The 25085-nt window shown below is 39.8% G+C and overlaps 1 pseudogene; it reads right to left on the bottom strand.

Moving 5' to 3' along the window:
* Positions 1-426: 426 nt before the first annotated feature.
* On the bottom strand, positions 427-6811 carry LOC110502047 (annotated as a pseudogene).
* Between the last annotated feature and the right edge of the window lie 18274 nt (positions 6812-25085).

Genomic DNA, 25085 nt, shown 5'->3' with positions numbered 1-25085 from the left:
CCTGTTCAACTGTCTAATATCTAGTTCAGCTTTGGTCACTGTTTTCCAGGACTGTATTCTTCAACTATCACCTCCTCAAGTCATTGCCCTCACAAATGTAGTGGTGTCAGTCAGTAAGGGAGGAATGACCTTGAACAGAGTCCATACAGCATCCGTCCCACTGTCAGCCTATACCTCTTCTGTCTCATATGTAAGAACTGAAATAGCAAATAATGAGGAACATTATATTGTATCTTACCTTAAAAACAGGTTTCCAATAGTTTGCTGACCATGTACAGAGCAATAGGGTTGATACAGGAGTTCAGCTATGCTATATTAATGCCAATAGTACAGGACAAGAAATACACTAAAAAGGATGAGTGGATCAAGTAAGTAACACATACCACAATTAAAAACAGCAGTGACAATCGTATGTATCCTTTTACCTTACCTCAGTAGCTGACACCTTTTGGGATCCTTCTCATCATAAATGGTGAGTTTTAAGACTCTGCTCAGGTACAGCGGTAACCACCAGAGGGCAAACACAAGCACTAAGCAAAACACTGCCTTGGCCACTTCTCGTCTCTGTGAAAACAGATGAGATTTATGTCAGACATTTTAATGTCATCATATAAATAAATATATTATGGAGGTAGCGCACTTGTCTACACCATGGGTCGCTAAATCCTGTCTTGGAGAGCTACTGGATGTGCAGGCTTTTATTCCACCCCAGCACTAAGACACCTGCTTCAAATAATCAACTAATCATGGGCTGGACAATGGATTAGTTGAACCAGGTGTGTTACTTCTGGCAGGCACATGCACAGATACGGCTCTACATGTGCAGAACACGTGCCCATTTGCCCTTCCAGTCTCCAAAGTTCCCATTTCAGTAGTACTACAGTTCCCATTTCATTAACTTCTCATCTATGCTTCAGAACCAAAAAGTTGCAAGTCTTGATTATTGATCAATGACCAGTCATCAGCATTGGCACGCAAAGGCGCGCGCACATCGATTAAAGCCATAAACAACTTGTTTAATTTCCTCCAATTTTGCCAAAAACAGAGTAGGCCTACGTTTATCATCCATATAAAATACACTTCAGCAATCTACAACTGACTCATCTCTGATTCATAATTTTCATATTTCAGGCCTAGTTTGGGAGCCATCTAAAGATAAGCAACAGTAACATCGTAGTGGTTTCAATATCACTCTAGCGAATTTATACAAATATTTGTCAGGAAGAACAGGGCTACCTTTGCCTGATGACTCAAATGTAATTATTCTGCTGCTCTATGTTCTCTAAATACTTCAGTCTGAGACTGCTGTTGTTAAAATCATCTGTGGGACTGCCGTTGTTAAAATCATCTGTGGGACTGCCGTCATTGAAATCATTTGTTGTGACATCAATATGAGGGGTGTTGTACCAAACAAAGTCATCAGCGATTGGATCATCTCTAACCAATCAGAATATTAAAGCCAATGACGAATTTTCAAAGCGCCACTTACCCACGTGTTCTGGCTCTGGGCCATCCCATCGGTTTCTTGGACCAATCGGCACAGTTAGAATGTATTTTGGCTTTCAGAAATCGTTGGGGAGGTACTCAGATCCAGACTCTATGAGGGGATTTGATTAATCTAGCCTTTTGCACCGGGTGTAAATTGATTGCATTTGTTTTGGAACTGGGCTACCTTCCAGGCGTGAGCCAGGTGCCTGCCCTGCTCTGTCAGATGGCGAAGTCGGCTCAAAACAAAAGTGATGTAATTAAGCACATGTAGTAATTTGCAGTATTAAGGTTTCCCATGCAGAAGTGATTGCTTTTGATAACAATATATATGTATATATATATTAAAAGGTCATTTACCACCTTCACAAGTGCAGTCTCAGTGCTATGATGGGGTCTAAAACCAGACTGAAGCATTTCATATACATTGAGTATCATAGCAAAGGGTCTGAATACGAATGTCAATACATTTGTAAAAACCTGTTTTAGCTTTGTCATTATGGGCTATTTTGTGTAAATTGATGAGGGAAAAAAACTATTGAGTCAATTTTATAATAAGGCTGTAATGTAACAAAATGTGGAAAAATACTAAATACTTTCTGAATGCACTGTCTGCCTAGTTTATATTGGCTGTTAACATGAATTACTTTCAGCTTCAAATGAAGGTGCAAACCGCAGTTTATTTCTGTAGCCTATCTTGTTTTTGAAAATGCATCATCGTTTATGGCTGTAATGACAGGCTACATTTGCACAGCGTGCATGTGTGTGCGTGGGGGGGGGTTGCGAGTTTTGTACTGTGATAAATGGAGTTTGTAGACATACTGTATGGCCACACATTGATTAATTCGCCTGTGTGCAAGGACTCTGTATTGAGGACTGGGTAGGAAACCCCATTCTCTGGTGTTGGGGAGCAATTGCGTTGAGGATACGGCATGAGTTCGCCAGGCGAGGAATGGCGGTGAGAACTCCTTTGTTTTGGTAAAGCTATGGCATGAGTTGGTTCTTTGCCTAGGGATAGGTTTCTACCAAGAACTGTTTTGATCAGAATAATCATTTTTGTAAGAAAAGCGTTCTTTGTAAATCAAAGGGTTCTTCTACCTAGAACATTTAACATCCTAAAAACCGTTTTTGGAAGAAAGAGTTATTTGATGATTCTTAGAACCACATATAATATTTCCCAGAATGCTCTATTGCAGTGAGATTTTCAGAATTGTTTGTTTTAATGTAATATCTGTGGTTTTGCATTTACTTTGATTGGTCACTACATTTTATGCTACACGAAAATAAATAACACATTTTTCTAAACTAATCCAATCTGTTGGATATATTGCACCCGCTACTTAGAGGTTGTTCCAGGTTGTCTCAGTAGTCAACGTTCCCTACCCTGGCAGTCATTCTGAATGCAGGTTGAGGGTGATTAATAATCCCACTTGTTGTCTATCCTAACTCTGGCTGGATTCCAATACACATCACTTTGCCAGCCAGCATAATGTAATTTTCAGGCCTGATGTGGCCTGTAAACCAGGCAATTCCTAACACCACTGTGTTAGTGTATAACTAGGCCCTCAAAGAAAGGCCTTGTGATTTAAGTATTGTATTGTCATAAATAATGCCATTTTAAATTCTAATAAGGCTGGTGGAACAGTTCATAGGGGGTTCTAGGAAGAACCCTGCAAAGATAAAAGTATTCTCAGTAGAAGGGTTCTCATAGGAAGTTCTAGGAAGTACCTTTAGATGATAAATAGTTATTTGTAGAACCCTTCCTAGAGGGTTCTAGGTAGAACCATATACACTCTTTTCTTTGAGGAACCCTAGATACGGGGTTTTACCCAGCAACAAAAATAGTTCCCCCTAATGTGACAATCCGAAGAATCCTGTATGGTTCTACTTACCACTTTTTTTTCTTAGAATGTAGCTTGGACAGAGCCTGAAGAACAATGGGTGTATAGATGCAGAGACTGAGTGTTGGGCATTAGGCCGAAGAGTATCGAGCTAACATAGCTTAGCCTGACTTATCCCGAAGATGGGAGTGTGCGAGGGATGACAGCGTTTGGCATTCGGCTGAAGATTAGGAGCAACATAATCATTTCACACAGACTGTGTTTCTGGCCTCGGCTGAAGACTTGTGTGCGGGTGATTAGGACTATTTTGGCATCGGCAGAAGAGGAGGGGTGCTCAAGTGAACTTTGTCAGGACTTTGGTCTGAAGAAGAGCACAGTTTGCACTGTTCAATAAGAGACTGAGCCTGGATGGAGCCGAATAATCGTTGCCAAACAGATACAAACATTGGTTAGCAAAATAGTTTAGCAAAATACTTTACTCATCAGATTGTGCTCCTTTCCTTCTTGTAATAATTGCTCACCTAGCCTGTGACCCGGTTTATTTGGGCGTGCCATTTGTTTAGTTGTCGAGCACGTCGCCCAAGCAGAAAACTACACATCTAATAGCACTCCAGTTCTAGAGCTGGAGATTTCTGGTCTGTACTCACCTGTTCGGTGTAGGTGCTCAGTGCATTCTCATTCCTCCTCAGAATCTTCCAGGTCATCAGAGTGTAGAAGACAGCCGTGCAAGCCAGCGGCATGCTGAAGTAGAAGCCGGAAAAGCCACCAGTCTTTTGCTGATTTATAAAACTGTTATGAAAACACAATAAAGAACAGTATTAGTGTTGCTGTTTCAGATTTGATCTAACTACTGGAATGTGACGATAAGCACACATCACTGGCTTCATTATATAATCAGTGTCATTTTCATTTATTATCAAAAGAAAACAAGATCAAACATATTATTGACCTTATTTTCTATATTACTCAATTTTGTCTGGATTCACAAATTACCTGCAAGAACTGATTTTTGTTGTTGGGATGAAGGAGGCATATTGTCAGATGCTGTCCTCTATGGTCCATTATTATTGTATCAAAGCCGACAACTTCAGGCACAGCCAGGATTGTTGATATCACCCATATCAAAGTTATTTCTACTGCTGTGCACGTTGAAACCCCAATGTCTTTGATTCGATTCCAGGATGCAACAGCTCGATACCTAGGAAATCAATAGGGAAATGATGTGGCTGGGGAGTGTTTTGTTCATTTTTTTTGTATTTTTTATTTATTCGTTGTTTTACCAGGTAAGTTGACTGAGAACACGTTCTCATTTACAGCAACGACCTGGGGAATAGTTACAGGGGAGAGGAGGGGGATGAATGAGCCAATTGTAAACTAAAGAACAATTAAAGAACATATTACAACGAAAGGGAATTTCAAGGCCTACTACGAAGATAATTAACTTTTGACATGTAGATATCAGCCAACTTTCACAATATTACTCTTCATATAACAATTGTATTCATTCTCTGGTTTTGGCATGTTAAATGGAAGTAATACAGTTATTTCCAACTACACTACATGACCAAAAGTATGTGGACGCCTGCTAGTCGAACATCTCATTCCAAAATCATGATCTGCCCCTTTTATAATTTTTTGCCTAAAAAATGCCTGAAGCAAGGCTATGCATATTCTTGATACCATTTGAACTGAAACACTTTGAAGTTTGTGGAAATGTTAAATTAATGTTGGAGAAAATTAGGATAACATTGGATCTAGTAAAATGTGATACAAAACAAGTGTTTAGTTGTTTGTTTTTTTAAATACAAATTTATCTTTGAAATGCAAGAGAAAGGCCATAATGCAAAGTTTTAGACTGATCCAATGAACCATTGCATTTCTGTTCAAACTTTTGTATCGAGACTGCCCAAATGTGCCTAATTGATTTATTAATACATTTTCAAGTTCATAACTGTGCACTCTCCTCAAACAATCACATGGTATTCTTTCACTGTATTAGCTACTGTAACTTGGACAGTGCAGTTAGATTAACAAGAATTTAAACTTTCTGCCAATATCAGATATGTTTATATCCTAGAAAATGTTCTTGTTACTTACGACACTGTTGGGCGATTAGACCTGGCTCGAAGTCGGCATTCCAATTCATCCCAAAGGTGTTTGATGGAGTTGTGGTCACGGCTCTGTGCCGTGAAGTTTTTGCCCACCGATCTCGACAAACCATTTCTGTATGGACATTGCTTTGTGCAAAAACAGGATGCTGAAACAGGAAATACCTTCCCCAAACTGTTGCCACAAAGTCGGAAGCACAGAATTGTCTAGAATGTCATTGTATGCTGTGATTTCACTTCACTGGAACTAAGGGGCCTAGCCCGAACCCTGAAAAATAGCCCCAGACCATTATTCCTCCTCCACCAAACTTTACAGTTGGCACGAACAGTTATTGTGCTGACGTTGCTTCCAGAGGCAGTTTGGAAATCAGTAGTGTGTGTTGCAACCGAGGACAGGCGATTTTTACGCGTTACGTGCTTCAGCACTTGGCGGTCCAGTTCTATGAGCTTGTGTGGCCTACCACTTTGCGGCTGAGCCGTTGTTACTCCGAGAAGTTTCCACTTCACAATAACACTTACAGTTGATCAGGGCAGCTCTAGCAGGGCAGAAATTTGACGAACTGACTTGTTAGAAAGGTGGCATCCTATGTCTGTGCCACGTTGAAAGTCACTGAGATCTTCAGTAACGGCATTCTACTGCCAATGTTTGTCTATGGAGATTACATGGCTGTGTGCTCAATTTTATACATCTGCCAGCAATGGGTGTGGCTGAACTAGCCGAATCCACTAATTTGAACGGGTTTCCAGATACCTTTGTATACTCGTATATAGTGTAACTTGGAACAGAAATGTGACTTGAATGTGCAATCAATCCTCTTACCTGTCAATGCTCAAGGCACATAAACTCAGCACTGTAATTCCAACAGATGTTTTCTGGACGAAGGGAACTAGTTTACAGAGCACCAAACCAAATGACCAGTCCTCAGCCATGAGCTGCAAAGACATGTCAACATTTAGGTCAGGAAAAATAATTTGTAATCAACACAAACACAAAAAAAAACGCTTTTATAAAACAATCAGATGTTGACGATTTTGATAATCAAATCGAAATCTATATTTTATGTCAGGATAGACAGTAACTGTACACCAAATTGCAAATAACTCACCCTGTAAGCGTTGATTGGAAAGTCTATCATGCTATGCAGCATGTCCCCCAAAGCAACTGGCAATAAGAAGATAAGAAGAATGTTAGGTCCTTTTGTTTTCATATTTGATTCTCAACAGTGCTGAATTACCAACTATTCCAATGATGAATACAAGAGCAGACATCACAGTATTGATGTATTTGAATGTGTCTCTGATTCCAGTTGACACTAAGCACATATGATGGGGTGGGGTGTTTTGTCCTGGCATTTTGAATAAGGGAATGAAGCTATTGGATTTGTGGAGAGGATGTTTCAAAGAGTTGAATAGTAGGAGCTGGTTGTGGATTCTGATCTTTGGTCGCTGCACTGATTATTAAAACCATTCCATTGACGAGCAGCAGAGACAGAACTACAAAGCTACAATTTCCACTGTAGATGATTTCTTCAAAAAGACCGGCAATTTATCCTCAGGCAGCAATCTGCAAATGAGAATGTAAACCATTACTTGACACATTAGAACCTGGAGAGATACCAAAAACAAATCAAATTGGTATGAAGTCTATTTGATTGCAACAAGAAGCATGAATGATTGTCTGTGAAAATATAGATAACATTGAAATATGTCAGTTTACTAATCAATCCAGCATCAAATTGTTCTCCACAATCAGACAGCCAATTGTAGCCTAAACAAGCAGCAGTCTGTGGCCTAACTCACACAGCTAAGGCAGATGAAGGTTTTTTAGACCAAAATTTTATTGGCAAGGTTAGTCATCAATCTGTCACCACAATTACTCCTCATACACTGAAATCTTGTCCTCGGCTTAGATCACACTCCACACAGGATAGAGCTGTGCTCTAAATCCAATGGGGGTTCTACCCATAGAGATCCTTTTAAAATAGCATTTTCATTTCTAATTCTATGGTTCTACCATTATAAATCCCATTTCAAAAACAGAAATGATAAAAGGCTTTCAGGGACCCAGTATTTGTGCCAGTGTGTGAATCCTATGATGATCTTTGTGATTGAAACAAGTGTCCGTCTTGAGAGGCCACGGCAGGGTTCCTTAATAGGTGGCCCACAGGGGATTTTTATATTTGCCCCCCACCACAGGTTTTCTGAGCAAGATAACAATATATTTTGTATTTTTGTCATTTTGGTTGTTGGACATAAAACACTGTAAAATCACTAGGAAATCAGTTCCAAGTGATTTTAATTTGGGAACCTGTTCCCAAGTATTTCCACACATAAATAGAGACGCATACAGTATGTGATCATCTCCCAATGTAATAAATGTTGAAATTATTTGGTTTTGGGGATTCTGTTTGGGATTCTTGTGGTCAATTTGCAGTGTACAAATTATTTATAACTATGTTCCAGCCGCCAACCATCCGCTCAAGGAAAAATCGGCCCATGGCTGAATGTAATTGGGGACCCCTGGGCTACACTCTCAGAAAACAGGGTTCCAAAAAGTTTTTGGGGTTGTCCCATAGGAGAACCCTTTTTGGTTTGAGGTAGAACCCTTTTGGGTTCCAGTAGAACTATTTTGGGTTCCATGTCGAACCCTCTGTGGAAAGGGTTCTACAGTACATGGAACCCAAAAGGGTTCTTCAAAGGGTTCTCCTTTGGGGACAGCTAAAGAACCCTTTTTGGTTCTAGATAGCACCTTTTTTTTCTAAGAGTGTAGTAAATTACTAGAGGGGCAAGGTAATGAACCCTGAAAGTTCCAGTATTCTAGTTCTTAATTCTATGGGCTAGGGACGTAGGACTAATGGGCAACACTGAATTCTAAATATCATATGATAATAAAAATGCACACTAAACTGTTGCCATGAATTTTATCAAAAATTCTGTCTGATGAGTCTGGGGATGCCGACAGATTCCAGAGAATCTGGGGGTGCGCAATCATCCAAGATTCTGAACACGAGTGACTGCCCCTCGGATCTTAGCGGAGAACGTGCAAAACCCAGGGGGCCAGTTGACCTGTGACAATCAGGTCAAGACCCAGTGGTAACTCTTGTGATGGAAAGTTTATCTGCCAAAATTGCCCACCTACGGCGTTGGATGACATTTGGAAAGTCTGTGAAGAGGACAAAATACTTCGACCTCTTGGAAAGAGGGAGCACTGAGCATGTCAATGCATAATCGTTGTATTGTAATTGTTTTGTAATAGTATAGATTTTGAAGCAGATAGCCTTCATTGTGCAACGCTAAGTGAGAACAGATGAAAGAGCCATTTGCGGACTTTGCACAAAGATGAAAAATGTATAATGTGAGACATTTTTATTGTTTTAAGTTCGAGGTTTGCCTAAAATCTTCAAAGCAGTCTGATCCGATACAAAAGTATCAAGGCTTGTAATCAAAGTACAATGACCGTTGATGAAGTTTGAAGCTTTGGACATCACATCACCATCTTAAGGCCAGTTGAAAAGTGGCATGCCGTTTCACAGACGTATTATGACAACATTTTGTAATGTTTTGGTGTTCGCCTGTTCGCGTTTTTCTTGAGGCAAGTTGAAGTTCGGGAGCCAAAGTCTACGCCCATTTGTCTGTGACTGGTCGACTGGTCGTTTTCAAATAAAGGTCTTTAAAGTCTTGTTGCAGTCAAAAATGTGATTAGCCTGTTTTTTTATATATATTTCCACATTATGAGGTTGGAATAATATTGTGAAGTTGTGCAAAGTATGATAATGCCCTTTTAGTGTAACAGATGTTTGAAAAGACCGCCTGAAATTTCAGCCTGTTTTGGTGGGATGGAGTTTTGGCCTTCCATGGCAACATCACTATGCAGTAAATTATTTAGTAGATCAATGAGAAAGAGAGTGCCAAACGCCTCTGCCAGTAACTCATTTTCTGTTTTCCCTTCCCCACTCAGACCACTCCCAGACAGTCCTAGGAATGTTTTTTAGCATTGTAATTGAAAAGAATTACAGTACAATACTTAATTGTTACCCAGAAATAATTTTATATTGAGACGAAAACGGCTGCATTGGACATTATAAGGGAGTATGCAAGCACAGTCGTGCTTATGCTAGGAGCAAACAGAACCTAGTCTGCAGTGGCCTTTACAGGGTGTCAGAACTGCTGGACAGAGAGAGCTGACCTCTTTTTATTTTTATCTAGATATTTCATCTGCTTGGCAGGTAGAAAGATAGCTCGGGGCGTAGAACCACACGACAGAGGAATCTTAAACCACAATCTTGAGAGAGCCTATTTCGACCCCCCCATTAATAACCCCCCATGTAGTGACTGCCCATTACTGCACTGTAAACCATTTTCTGTCAAATGTACAGTAACTTACTGGCAGCAATTGGATTACAGCTAAAATAATCCATTATTTTACGGTACCAAAAATGTTACTGCAATCAAATTTACAGTATATTACTGGAATTGCCCATCCAGCGACATATTGCCCAGAGTACATTGCAAGTTTACATTTGGGTAATTTAGTGGGTGCTCTTGTCCTTAGCAATTTACAGTCAGTGCACTCGACAAAGGTTGATAAAAAAAAAACGCATATCAAAAGTCAAAGCAAGTAAAATGTGGCTTTAACAGTTAGTGAAAATGTTGTTGTCGTTAAGGATACATTGGTCTTCAAAATGATTGTAATATCTACCTACAGATATATATACAGATATATACCTATAATATATCTCTGACTAGATAGTGGCAGTACAATACTGAGACAATCACACTAACTAACCAGAGCAATAGAACACAATACAGCAAAGGTGACTATCAAACTGTAAGAAAATTATTTCTACAGTGTTTTACAGTAATTACAAGGGGTTAGAGCAAGCAGGTTGGCTGTCATGAATTTGCATATTACTGAATACGTGTTATATATCGCTTGCCTTCCAAGACGCCTAAAAAAGGCTTCCAAGCTGGGCGATTACAGGACAAAACACATCAAACAGACATGGGTAAATATTTACCAATTAAACTAATTTAACATCCTCTACCACTCTTAATTGTTACAAAACAACTACCACATATCACTTAATTGGTACAGGACTCTCACTAATGGGCGCAACAAATATAGCCACTTACAAGGCATGCCTTGAAATATGTTAGTGAGCCAGTGATTCTTTCTCCTCCCACAATATTTCTATACAATGCGCTACACTTTACAGTATGCTGCAGTAAATACATAGCATAACAACAATACACTACTTTATTGTATTGAAAATAGTGAAATTGTACCTAATAATACAGCATACCAACAGCATACTACTAGATGACCCTTCAATAGAGGATGAAACCGGCTGTTCATAGCAGAACTGGAACAAAACATAGTGAATATGGTCATTTCAAACAACAGCATACGTTTCCAACAACTGCAACACCACATCATCACTGACAACACAACATTCAGTAACATAAATAGTGTGAGTTTATCCGCACTTGGCCGTCTCCTGAAACGCCATCAGATTCGTATGAAGCAGCTCTACAGAGTACCATTTGAGCCAAATTCTGACAGATTGAAACGACTACTCTATGGATATGTATAAGTAAGCTATACTATCCTGTCGTTGATACTGTATTCCAATGTATTGTGCTACATATTGACTGCTCTGTCTATTCATACTGTCATGCAATAATGTCTTGTCTGTTTCAGAGAGTTACGGAACTAGATTCTGCTGCAGAGCATTATGATTTTGTATACGTTGATGAGGTCAGCTTTAACCTAGCCAAAACAAGACGCAGGGGAAAAAACCTCAGAGGACACCGCGTCATCGTCAATGTCCCTGGACAGTGTGGTGGCAACACCACAATGTGTGCAGCCATTAGTCAGAACGGTGTCCTTCGTCATCATGCCACTCTTGGTCCTTACAATACTGCCCACATTATCACCTTGCTTGACACTCTGCATAATATCCTCATTTCAATGACCAGAGGAATGGGCCAGAGCAGTACGTTTGGGAATGGGCCAGAGCAGTACGTTTGGGAATGGGCCAGAGCAGTATGTTTGGGAATGGGCCAGAGCAGTACGTATGGGAAAGGGCCAGAGCAGTACGTTTTTGGAATGGGCCAGAACAGTACGTTTGGGAATGGGCCAGAGCAGTACGTTTGGGAATGGGCCAGAGCAGTACGTATGGGAAAGGGCCATAGCAGTACGTATGGGAAAGGGCCAGAGCAGTACGTTTGGGAATGGGCCAGAGCAGTACGTTTGGGAATGGGCCAGAGCAGTACGTTTGGGAATGGGCCAGAGCAGTACGTTTGGGAATGGGCCAGAGCAGTACGTTTGGGAATGGGCCAGAGCAGTACGTTTGGGAATGGGCCAGAGCAGTACGTTTGGGAATGGGCCAGAGCAGTAAGGACAACGTAAGTTTCCACCGGGCTGCTCTTGTCCGCAATTGGTTCATTGATCATCCGCAAGTTTTGATGCTCAACCTACCACCATATTCTCCATTTCGAAACCCAATAGAAGAGTAATTTAGGGTTTGGCGTTGGAAGGTATACGATCGCCAACCCCACCAACACATACCTCTCTCCAGGTGATGAAGGAGGCCTGTGGTGACATAGAAAAGGGGGCATGCCTGGGCTGGATACGCCACTCCAGACGTTACTTCCCATGCTGTTTAGACAGATAGAACATCGCTTGTGATGTTGATTTATTTATTTATGTATTTAAAAATGTTTTTTTATTTTTTATTTCACCTTTATTTAACCAGGTAGGCAAGTTGAGAACAAGTTCTCATTTACAAATGCGACCTGGCCAAGATAAAGCAAAGCAGTTCGACACATACAACAACACAGAGTTACACATGGAGTAAAACAAACATACAGTCAATAATACAGTAGAAACAAGTCTATATACGATGTCAGCAAATGAGGTGAGATAAGGGAGGTAAAGGCACAAAAAAAAGGCCATGGTGGCGAAGTAAATACAATATAGCAAGTAAAACACTGGAATGGTAGATTTGCAGTGGAAGAATGTGCAAAGTAGAAATAAAAAATAATGGGGTGCAAAGGAGCGAAATAAATAAATAAATAGAATCAAATGATGAGATGATGATGAGCTGCTATGGCCAGACCCAAATAGGAGACAGGATGCACCCTTTTGTTTTTTTATGGCAACAATTGGTTTCAGGACAAGGTTTGTAGAAATCCTAAAATACAGTATATTACCATATTCTGTGGGGGTACAGCATTCTAACTGACTGATGCAACAACTAAAGCCTTAAAATATGTTAATGCTCTAGAGACTCTTCACCCACCCACAACATTTCATCTCATGATGCACCATAATTATTACTGTAAAACACATTTACGGTATTTTACTGTGAATTCTACAATAATCTACTGTATTTTGATTATATATTATCTTACTGTTGATTAATACAGTAGGTTACTAATAAAATAAAACAAACTGCTAACCATAATTTATTCACATTACGTATTTCAGTTGTTGTGAATATTAGCCTATATTTATTTTACCTTTATTTAACTAGGCAAGTCAGTTAAGAACAAATTATTATTTACAATGATGGCCTAGGAACAGTGGGTTAACTGCCTTGTTCAGAACAACAGGTTTTTACCTTGTCAGCTCAGGGATTCAATCTTGCAACCTTTCAGTTACAAGTCCAACACTCTAACCACTGGGCTACCTGCCATCCCAATATATCTGAATACTTTATTAAGTCATCATCTCATCTCTATAACTCTGCTGCCTATGATGTCTGCCAAAATCACTATTTCAGTAGTTCAAAGTAAATAAGGGACGTATCTAAATTTACAAAATGGTTACCTGGAGGAAAATGCGGGAGGAGCATGCTTTTTAAATTTCAGTCAAGGGGAGGGTTTAGTCTTTTTTTAAATCTAGTCCAGGGGAGGGTCATGTACTTTGTAATTTATGAAATTTCTAAAGTTCTCTGTGTTTTAGAATACGTTGCTTGTTAGGCTATATACAACGGGTGGGTCTAATCCTAATCAAATCAAATCAACGTTTCTTTGTCACTACAACAGGCACCTTACAGTGAAATGCTTACTTGCAGGCCTAACCGACAGTGCAATGTTTAAGTAAAAAAATAGGTAAAGAAATAAAAAAACAACCGTAAAAAAGACAGTGAAAAATAACAGTAGCGAGGCTATATACAGAAGCGAGGCTATAACAGTAGCGAGGCTATATACAGGGACCGGTTAGTCGGGCATATTGAGGTAGTATGTAGATATGGTCAAAGTGACCAGACTCATTGCAGAGAAGAAACTGGTCTGGGGGCGTGGTGTTTGGCTGGTGCATAGGCAGCTCAGTTTATCATTGTATTATCATTCTAAATCATGCAATATTTTGTAAATGTGTAAACTTTAGGTAGAAAATAGGTTGATCACTTCAACGTTACATTACCATGTGATCAAAGACGTCTGAAGCTTCGTTTTGATAACTTTTTTGAGACGTGTTGTAAAATGTGAGAAAAAAAGATTTCGCTATTGTGATGGTGATTTCTTCGATGCTAACTGGACACCTTATACAGTTGAAGTCGGAAGTTTACACACACCTTAGCCAAATACATTTAAACTCAGTTTTTCACAATTCCTGACATTTAATCCTAGTAAAAATTCCCTGTTTTAGGTCAGTTAGGACCACCACTTGATTTTAAGAACGTGAAATGTCAGAATAATAGTAGAGAGAATGATTTATTTAAGATTTTATTTATTTCATCACATTCTCAATGACTCAGAAGTTTACATACTTTACACTCAATTAGTATTTAGTAGCATTGACTATAAATTGTTTAACTTGGATCAAACGTTTCGGGTAGCCTCCCACAAGCTTCCCACAATAATTTTTGTGAATTTTGTCCCATTCCTCCTGACAGAGCTGGTGTAACTGAGGCAGGTTTGTGGGCCTCCTTGCTCGCACATGCATTTTCAGTTCTTCCCACACATTTTCTGAAGGATTGAGGTCAGGGCTTTGAGATGGCCACTCCAATACCTTGACTTTGTTGTTCTTAAGCCATTTTGCCACAACTTTGTAAGTATGCTTGGGGTCGTTGTCCATTTGGAAGACCCATTTGCGACCAAGCTTTAACTTCCTGACTGATGTCTTTAGATGTTGCTTCAATATATCCACATAATGTTCCCTCCTCATGATGCCATCTATTTTGTGAAGTGCATCAGTCACTCCAGCAGAAAAGTACCCCAACACATAATGATGCCACCCCCGTGCTTCACTGTTGGGAAGGTGTTCTTCAGCTTGCAAGCCTCCCCCTTTTTCCTCCTAACATAATGATGGTCATTATGGCCAAACAGTTCTATTTTTGTTTCATCAGACCAGAGGACATTTCTCCAAAAAGTATGATATTTGTCCCCATGTGCAGTTGCAAACCATCGTCTGGCTTTTTTATGTTGGTTCAGGAGCAGTGGCTTCTTCCTTGCTGAGCAGCCTTTCAGGTTATGTTGATGTAGGTCTCGTTTTACTGTGGATTTAGATACTTTTGTACCTGTTTCCTCCAGCATATTCACAAGGTCCTTTGCTGTTGTTCTGGGATTGATTTGCACTTCTCTCACCAAAGTACATTCAGCTCTAGGAGACAGAATGCATCTCCTTCCTGAGTGGTATGATGGCTGATCTTTTTATGAGGGTGTTTGTACTTGCGTACTATTGTTTGTACAGATGAACGTGGTACCTTCAGGCGTTTGGAAATTGCTCCCAAGGATGAACCAGAGTTGTGGAGGTCTACACATTTTTTTCTGAGGTCTTTCTGAGGCTGATTTCTTTAGATTTTCCCATGATGTCAAGGAAAGAGGCACTGAGTTTGAAGGCAGGCCTTGAAATACATCCACAGGTACACCTCCAATTGACTCAAATTATGCCAATAAGCCTATCAGAAGCTTCTAAAGCCGTGACATCATTTTCTGGAATTTTCCAAGCTGTTTAAAGGCACAGTCAACTTAGTGTATGTAAATCTCTGACTCACTATAATTGTGATACAGTGAATTATAAGTGAAATAATCTGTCTGTAAACAGTTGTTGGTAAAATGACTTGTGTCATGCACAAAGTAGATGTCCTAACCGACTTGCCAAAACAATAGTTTGTTAACAAGAAATTTGTGGAGTGGTTAAAAAACTAGTTTTAATGACTCCAAATTAAGTGTATGTAAACTTCCGACTTCAACTGTATGTACATTTATTAAAAAAAAAATGTACCTACATGCGAAAGGGAGCTCAGCAGGTCGGTTCAAGCATTAGGAAACAACCAGACACCATAGGCACAGGAATCGAATCCTGGCAAACTTTGGACAATTATTTTCTGTGAAACCACATTATCAGCACATTGTTGTTCAAATAATTTGTTCTATTTAGTATGGCCTCTGATCATTTTTTGTCTTCAGCGTTCTTAATAATACCACGGATGCACAGTTTTTGTGCAAAAAATATTGAACTGCCCGGGAGACGAGCATTCAACTGACTTTCGTTTATTAGAATTCACACCTATCCATTGAACCACAAAGTTTTGATGGATGCAGAGTGAAATCATTTCTATATTTCCATCAAATGTGTTGATATGTATTTTGACCGGTAGGTGTCCCTAATGTGCATTGTGTTAAAAGCTTTGAGTAATGAAACAGGGTTTTTTTGGCACAATTTGGTGAAAGCCCCAAAGGCTTCAGAAAGCTTCAGTTTCCCATCACTAGAAATTAGACAGATAAGTATAACTGAATTAAAAATGTAGCCAATGTTGTAGTAGCCTAATTATTCCTGGAGTAACAGTGGAACTGGATAAAAGTGCTTCTTTATTCTACAATTAAAACAACTGAGCTTCAGCACTTTGCATTCATTAAGTTCATTTACAGATAATACAATTGAGATTTTAATATACACTCAGTGTCAGTTTATTAGGTAGACCACTCCATTCACAAACATGTTTTTCTCCTATAGACATTGAGTCAGGTGGCCGCGGCTTCCTATATAAAGCTACAGTATATAAAGTAGGCAGACAGGTATGGTATGATCGTAGGTTCCACTCCTATCAGCTAAAAACAAAAAAGGGACACACGATCACCAAAACGGGATAATTGATGAGTGGAAAAATGCCCGGTCTGTTGAAAACCCAGTTCCTGTTGCGAGTGAGGATTTGGCGTAAGCAGCATGAGTCTATGGCCCCCATCCTGCCTGGTGTCAATGGTACAGGCCGGTGGCTGTGGTGTAATGGTGTCGGGACTATTTTCCTGGCACACCTTAGGTCCCTTGATACCAATTGAGCAACATTTGAACCCCACACCTTGTAGAATCCATGCCACAAAGAATTCAGGTTGCTCTGGAGACCAAGGGGGTCCAACCTGGTACAAGATGGGTGTACCTAATAAATTGTATTTGAAAATGACCCAGGGACCAATCACAATGGGCATACAAAACAAAACATGATGTGATTGGTAAATGAGTTGCACACACAATCTATTGTTCAGATATTTGCGACTCATTTACCAATCACATCCTGCTTTTTTTGTAGTCCAATTGTGATTGGTCCCTGAACCCATAGAAGGGCATTTTGAAATGTATAAAAGTCTCCGTGTTTTATTTGTAAAGTTAGTAGGCTGAACACTGACACTGATGAAGTAAGGGCAAAAATATGGTGGTTTTACTTTTAACAATGAAAAGGCACTTTTTATGAACTTCCATTGTCCACCGAGAGTTGCTGAATTCCCCCTTCACTTCAGTTTGCTCCTCAATTCATGCACCTTTGGAGAGCAAGTTAGCAGCATTGTTCCCTTCCTCCTGTAGCCTATCCTAAGTAATTAACCTTAAAAGCGCCGACATATTTTTTTGCTTAAAAGTGCCAACTGGTGTCATTTTTAACCCCAAATTGGTAATGATTGCAAAGAGACACTGTCAAGAAGTAAAAAAAAAAAAAAATCCCCAAATAAGCATATATTTCTTACATTTTCACACATTTACAGTCAAATTTGATGTTTAAAAATAAATGTCCATCCATATCCATGTGATGAACATTTGTCTGTTATTCATTTAAAGTGTTTCTGTGATAGTCAGAAAATGAAAAATTGGCGATTGGGCTAATCTGACCGATATGGGCGATATAGACGATATGGGCACCTGTGCCATCTGACTTTTAGCTTTAACTCTGGAACCCTATGGACTATCAACTCAGTTCCAAATGCATTTGAAAGATGAGACTCACTGTCTGGAAGCTAAATATGTCTTCAAATTCTTGAGTTATTATTTTGTTATAGTGGCTGCCATGTCCCCCAGGGAGCAAATCTGGGGTGGCTCCATATCTGTACATTGTGCCAAATCACAAAGTTTACTATTGAGTCCACAAATTGAGTCCACATATTGAGTCCACAAATTGAGTCCACATATTGAGTCCACATATTGAGTACACAAAGGAGAGATACTTTTTCATTCCTCCATATTAACACAGGAATCATGTTCATTGGTATATTTTTGTTGTCAGTAACTATTTGCTTGACAAAATCCAAACATTTCAGAAGGACCCCATTGGGGAAACATTTACCCCTGTTGGAACTTTCATTATTAATACGAAATAAAAACATTGTCATAGCCTACAATTATTATTACAACTATTGCAGTTCGGCATATGCTTGAAACTATTTTGCCGTACAGTCTGAACATGAAGACCACACGCTCGTCTTCCCGCCCTATCCAGTGCACCGCCAAACAGTGATTCTACCACACCGGCTTTCATAGAGTTCTATGCGCTGGATGGCAGAGCCATCACCATAGTGAGCAGCTGACCACCAAGACCCAGACAGACTGGGAGTGGGTGGAGCAGACACTTCACAGACAGCTGTCAAGGTAGTCAGACTGTCAGACTTTTGGGTTCAAATGGGTCACACTTTTCTGCTGCTCTCCCCCTCTGATGATTCAAACACCTGTCAGGTCCTTCCTGCAATTATTTCCTCTCTCCTAGTTCAAAGTGAAGTGGAGAAGGTTAAGTCCAAAGCCTTATTGGGCCAGATAAGGTAGGCCAATGTATATGATTAGTTATTAGAAATGCAATTGTAATGTAGGCTAGCTAGCTTATTCTAACAATCAATTTACCACCAATCCAACAATCAGAAAATAGATAATAGCAAAACTGAAAAATCTCATGGTATGGTGGTATGAAAGGAACTTTTGTGTCCTTTTTCAAAGAATGAAGAGACAGATATGGTGAAGGAAAATTATTTGTATGGTATACCTATTGTGGGGCCACCTACCCTGTTGGCCTACCAACCAGAGTTGAATCAACCTCCTGTTCAGTTTGAAAAGGTAATCAACCTCTCTTTCTCAACCTTTTCCCTCTATACCAACAGTGTGTCCTGCGTTCATGATGACGTATTTCTCATTCACAAGTTACGTACATAATATAGTATTGTACAATTGAGAGGAGTAAATGAGTGATGATGATGGTGAAGATTCCCTACTCTCGGTCCCAGTGGTGTCCAGCTCTTGATCCTCTGGGGATCAGTCCGAACAGGAAATAGCGCTTGTTCTATGTGACTACTGCCAGCAACCCAGTAAGCCCTTCATATGCCGTGAACAATTGGAAAATAATCCTGACCTGGATTTGAGTGTTGCTGAAGATTATGTTTTTCTTCAGACGATCAATTCAAAGCAAACCAACGCAAGTAACAATGGGCCAGTCTAAGCCTTTTGGTGCTCTTTTCAGAGACAGGAATGATTGCAGTCTTGGGTTCCTTTATGGCTCCTGGTGTGGACAACATGCTTCTAAGATTGTAGATATGGATTTGAATCAAGATCCCTTCTACACCCGTAGAAGAGGCTTGATTTGATGTTGTGTGTTTGCCTTATTTTTCAACTCCAACAAACGCAATAGTTTCTCCTGGAATTGGAGTGGGCCTTAGCTGCCGTGGAAGGTGAACAGGAAGATTGATGTGGGTCCTCACCCACCCTTTATGAGCAAACCGTAGAAGAGAGCTGCAAAAGAGTGGACAGAGCAGAGGTGAGAGCGAATTTAATTGATGTTATACCCTGTCCAATTGATGTTATACCCCTGGTGCCAGCTACTTGAAACCCCTGCAGTCAGCTCCTCTAATGGAATGATGATGCACCTCAATCACCTCTGACCGGACATGTGCAATTGGACCTTCTTAGACTTAAAAGCTAAATATGGCCAAAAAGGAACCGCTTTTCTGTCAAAGTCTCGAGTTTTGGAGATGGGAGGGTGGCTTGGGATTTCGATATTCAAAGAGATTTCCGCCTAACCTCCCAGTGTCCGTCACTGTAACATTTTCTGATGGTGCACTCTGAGGAAAACCAACCTCTGTTTTAACCAATTTTAACTTCAGGTCGCTGGAATGGGGACTCCAGAATACCGGCAATCAGAACAGCTTTTTCTCACGCTGTCTTTTCTCACGCTGTCACAAAAAAAACCTTGATGCATTAAATTGTAATTGTTTGAATAATCTAACTGATAAATGAGATACCGTATATTGACTTAGTACTCTCCAAGTCAATACTAGGTTATTTTCCTGTGTTTATAAAGGTGATGGTCTGATCAAAACCATCTCCTACAGACAGCCCAATGAGGTTTGGACCATCCGAGAGAAGCCTTGCTTCCCTCAGATGGATATCAGAGACTCCTCAGACATCTTCAGCCTTACAGGAGGAGACAGGAAGGCAGAAGGTACACCAACCCTGTACTGTCATTGACACCAGCTTCTCTCATCACTCTACACCTATCACATTACTGTTCAGGTCCATGGACTGTACCATTTTATTAGCGACTTATTCGTTTGGTAATGTTTTGTATCCTTCTATTAAAGGCTGAGGCTGTGGATCCGTAGTTAACCGTCCCCTTCCTGCCCCCATGGATCCCTTTTCTCCAGAGTTGAAAATTCGAATCACGTTCTGCACATGTGTTTCTTTACCTCTACTTTACTGCACAAATGTTGTTCTTCTTGCATGGGCTGTGTCTCAATCCCCCGCATCCGCCAATGGCGTCCTTCCTCACCTGCGGTGGTTTGTCAGACTATGAGACGTCCCCGAAAACCCCAGTGATTGAGATTTTAGTGTATTGATATTCGAGAGAGAGAGGAGAGAAGGCTGCCTAGATAGATATTTCTTTGGTTGGACAGCCTTATCTGCAGCCTTCTCAGGGTCCAGGCGAATCTTTTACATAAGAACATACAAACTAAACATAATGAAAATGCGGTTAGGATCACTCTGACCGGCACTCCTATAGTCCCAGTTGGTGTTAGATAGATCGTGTGGTCACTGTGTTTACCCTATTGGCTCACAGCAAAAACTTGACATTTTTCAAACACAATTTTATTGTTGTCTGCTTGTCTTAGTCAATGACCAACTACATTTAAGAAGAGTACAACATGTCTAAAGAATTCTTTTCAGCATTGCCTGCTCCCAAGCATTCCCAAAACGTAATATTGTAGAGCTCCCTCATGCCCCTTTTCGCCACGTGAGTAAGTGTATTACTCTAGGCTACCTGGTGGCGGCAGGTACCCTAGTGGTTAGTGTTGAACTAGCAACCGCAAGGTTGCAAGATCGAATCCCCGAGCTGACGAGGTAAAAATCTGTTGTTCTGCCCCTTGAACAAGGCAGTTAACCCACTGTTCCTAGGCTGTCATTGTAAATAAGAATGTGTTTTTAACTGACATGCCTAGTTAAATAAAGGTTAAAAAAAAGGTGCTAGCTACCAACTAAAACATGAATCGAACCAAGATAAACAAATGGACTATAATGCTAGTGAGTGGATTTACGAACAGACTATACTACACAAGTTAAATGTCTTACCTGTGACTAAATGTTTTCCACACGTGTAGCCTACTTGGACACTGGGTCGCCACAATTTTCCACTGTCACACGCCAAATAGCCTGAAGCCACAGGGCTCTGCATTACGAACCACAGGTTGGAGTTTTTGACCTGGTACATTTAATAACACACCACCTTTTCGGAATGTTTTGTTATTTCTGTATGACAAAAAATCGACGATGAAGTTGGCTCTTTTACACTGGGGGTCAATGGGCGTGGTCGAGGGGAATTCCTTATTATTACGTGAATATCGACTCGGAGTATTCCTGTTCATAAGGGTTTGGAATTTTGGAAGGTTCAACAATCTTTAGTGAACTGACAGTTGATGCAAGACTCGAAACAACAGTCTGTCAAACCTGGAGGATTTATAAACTGTTTTTCAACTTGGTGTACGCAAGCAAAGCATTTTAATGTCTAATGTATGTCATTCCAGATTCGTATTTTGTCAATATGAAGAAATATGTTATTGACATCTTGTTTTAGCGCTACCAAAATGTTATATTGAAGACTCTGTTTAACCAGCTATCTAACAACTTGCATGAACTTAATTTTGCTAAATTAGCAAAAAAAATAAATAAATGTATTAGCCTAGAGAATACAAAATATTTAAAAGCAGGTTGTTACATTGTTTCAGTTGCCTATGGAGTCCATGGGGCTCAGAGACAGGGGGAAGGGATGATGTCAAATGTTTCAACTTCAATGAAATCTCAGCCCCATCAACACCTTCATCTTAAGATGTCCCAAGACAGATCTTCATACATAAAGTTGATCTTCTCTTGCTGAACAGGTGAGAGTGCAATTCTGGGTTTTCCTTGACAGTTTTATCAACCTTTTACTGCATTGGGCTTAATCAGGGTCACACAGAGTGATTCTTGTTGGTCTCAAAGAAATCTGCTTTGAAACAAAAGTATACACCTCACACACATGGTTATGGGTTTAAACAAAAGAAGTGACCTGTACCGTGTCGGATAGAGTTTAAATGTATTCTGTTTTGAGTTTGCATCCCAATATTACACTATATACATCACAGAAGACTGAAATATAACAAAACTGTTTGACATTGAAACACTGGATTTTTGTTATAAATGTTTTCAATATACTGTATATAATTATTATTTTTGAAAAATATTAATAACCTTCCACCCATGAAGCCAAAAAGGGTGCCTTTGGTCATTGAGTGCAGGAAAGTGCTACATAGAGGATACATCTACAATACTTGTTATGTCAAATATATCCCAAACATAAATTATAGAGTAATGTCTGGTCCATGTATTGATTGTTTTGTTTTGTCTTATTAATCAGGGATGCCAACATCACATGCTGCAGAGTAGATAGAATGTATTTGGATGAACTGATGAAGTAAGTTACGACTGTGCATGCATCTGACATTTTTTAAACATGATAGTTATTGTGTTTTGAACACAAGACTATTTTTTATTTTGTTAGGATACAAGGATGGAAGACTACATGTCAGCAACTCAACTCAAGGTAAGCTGTCACCTAGAAAATACATGTGAGAACACGCCATTGCAAAATATAACAGGCAATGTTATATTGAAGTGCTTAACTGATTAATTCTATTTTCTGACTTGACATACGATAAAGCTAGGGTCCTAACTGGTGTCAAACATTAAGCCCTTATGGACGGTAGGGCTTTCTGCTTAAGGTGAGCTATTTATAATTACAAGAAAATTTCAGGTTAGATGTGATGTTGTTATTGATGTTACTGTATTTATTATATGATAGCGAATTTACTTTATTTCTTTCCGGTTAGAATTTCATAAGGAAGCTTTTTATGTTTGTTCTCTAAGCATCATGATGAATAGACACAGTGATCTACTTTTGTAATTTGTCTTCAGATTTGACATCCAAACTACAAAGATGGGGTTCTACCTCACCGCCAACATTGAGCCGTACCCCACAGGAAGACAGAAGGCTACCAAAATATGGGCATCTGCCTCAGGTGGTACTGTACAGTGTTGTTAATCTCATGGACAAGCTCCATCCCATGTGGTCTGACTGTTTTCTGTTGTGTTTGTCTCTCCCAGCTCACCCATCCAGAAGGCCTTGTGATGCTGGGGCCAGACATCCTGCAGAAACATCTCCAAATGAAAAGCCTGGAGATATAATCTCTCTGGATTCAGACCAGCATGGCCTACCAGCATTCGGCCAATCCCCACAACATTAAGCCCCCGTACAGCCTCATTGCCCAGATGCATAGACTCAGAAGCACATGGAATAACAAACCTTGCCCAAAAAGACCAAAGCACCCATGGCCTCTAAATAAATATAGCATTAGTAACAACCCAAAGCCTGTGTTGTTTTTGTATAAATCTCGTTGCTATGGAACCAAGGCAATTAGCATTTTGCTAACTAGAAAGAACTACAGACCTGTGTTGTTGTGTTAAAATGTTACAAAGAAAAGGCTGGTTATGCTTCTTGTCAGATGCATTTTAATATATTTTTTTGGCCTACTATAAATTAAACAATGAGCCAACAGTCCCCCGAAAAAGAAGATGAGGCACCTTACTCTACACAATTACAAGTAGGCCTAAAAGATGAAGCTGAGGTGCTAACCACCTTTGAACTCACAGTTGAAAACGTGCAGAGGTTGGAGCAGCAGTTTGAAGGCACAGAATGGCTGTACAGCAGCAGTCGCAACTTGGAGGGGTATGTGGAGCAATGCAGCCAAATGGACTGGGAGGCCGGGAGAATCGAGGAGATCTGTGAGCAGGATGATAATGGTAGGACTACTAGTATTATGTACAGTGCCTTCAGAAAGTATTCCCACCCCCACATTTTGTTGTGTTACAGCTTGAATTTAAAAAGGGTTACATTTAGATGTTTTTGTTACTGGCCTACACACAATACCCCATAATGTCAAATGAAAATCTGAAACGTCTTGAGTTAATAAGTATTCAACCCCTTTTGTTATGGCAAGGCTAAATAAGTTCAGGAGTAAACATTTGCTTAACAAGTCACAATAAGTTACATGGACTCAATAATAGTGTTTAACATGATTTTTGAAGGACTACCGCATCTCTGTATCCCACACACACAATTATCATTAAGATCCCTCAGTCGAGCAGGGAATTTCAAACACAGATTCAACCACAAAGACCAGGAAGGTTTTCCAATGCCTCACAAAGAAGGGCACCTATTGGTAGATGAGTAAAGAAAAAGCAGACATTGAATATCCCTTTGAGCATGGTGAAGTTATTAATTACACTTTGGATGGAGGATCAATAAACCCAGTCACAACAAAGATACAGGCCTCAGTTGCTGGAGAGGTAGGAAACCGCTCAGGGATTTCACCATGATGCCAATGGTGACTTTAAAACAGTTACAGAGTTTAATGACTAAGATAGGAGAAAACTGAGAATGGATCAACAAACATTTTAGTACTCCACAATACTAACCTAATTGACAGAGTGAAAAGAAGGAAGCTTGTACAGAATAAAACTATTCCGACACATGCATCCTGTTTGCAAGAAGGCCCTAAAATAATGCTGCAAGAAATGTGGCAACGCAATTCACTTTTTGTCCTTAATACAAAGTGTTATGTTTGGGGCAAATCCAATACAACACATTCCTGAATAATTATGTAAAAATATTAATTTTCAATAAATTGGCTAATTGAATCAAATATATATGTTATTATGGGGTATTGTATGTAGTAGATGGGTGAGATTTTTTATTTATTTAATCCATTTTGAATTCAGGCTGTAAAACAACAAAATGTGGAATAAGTCAAGGGATATTCATTATTTCTGAAGGCATAGGTGCAGGTATATAGCCATGAGATAGCTAAT

The sequence above is a fragment of the Oncorhynchus mykiss genome, chromosome 22, assembly GCF_013265735.2.
Source record: "Oncorhynchus mykiss isolate Arlee chromosome 22, USDA_OmykA_1.1, whole genome shotgun sequence".
NCBI classification, from domain to species: domain Eukaryota; kingdom Metazoa; phylum Chordata; class Actinopteri; order Salmoniformes; family Salmonidae; genus Oncorhynchus; species Oncorhynchus mykiss.
Note: the sequence above shows the minus strand (reverse complement) of the source record. Positions and strands in the feature narration are given on the sequence as shown.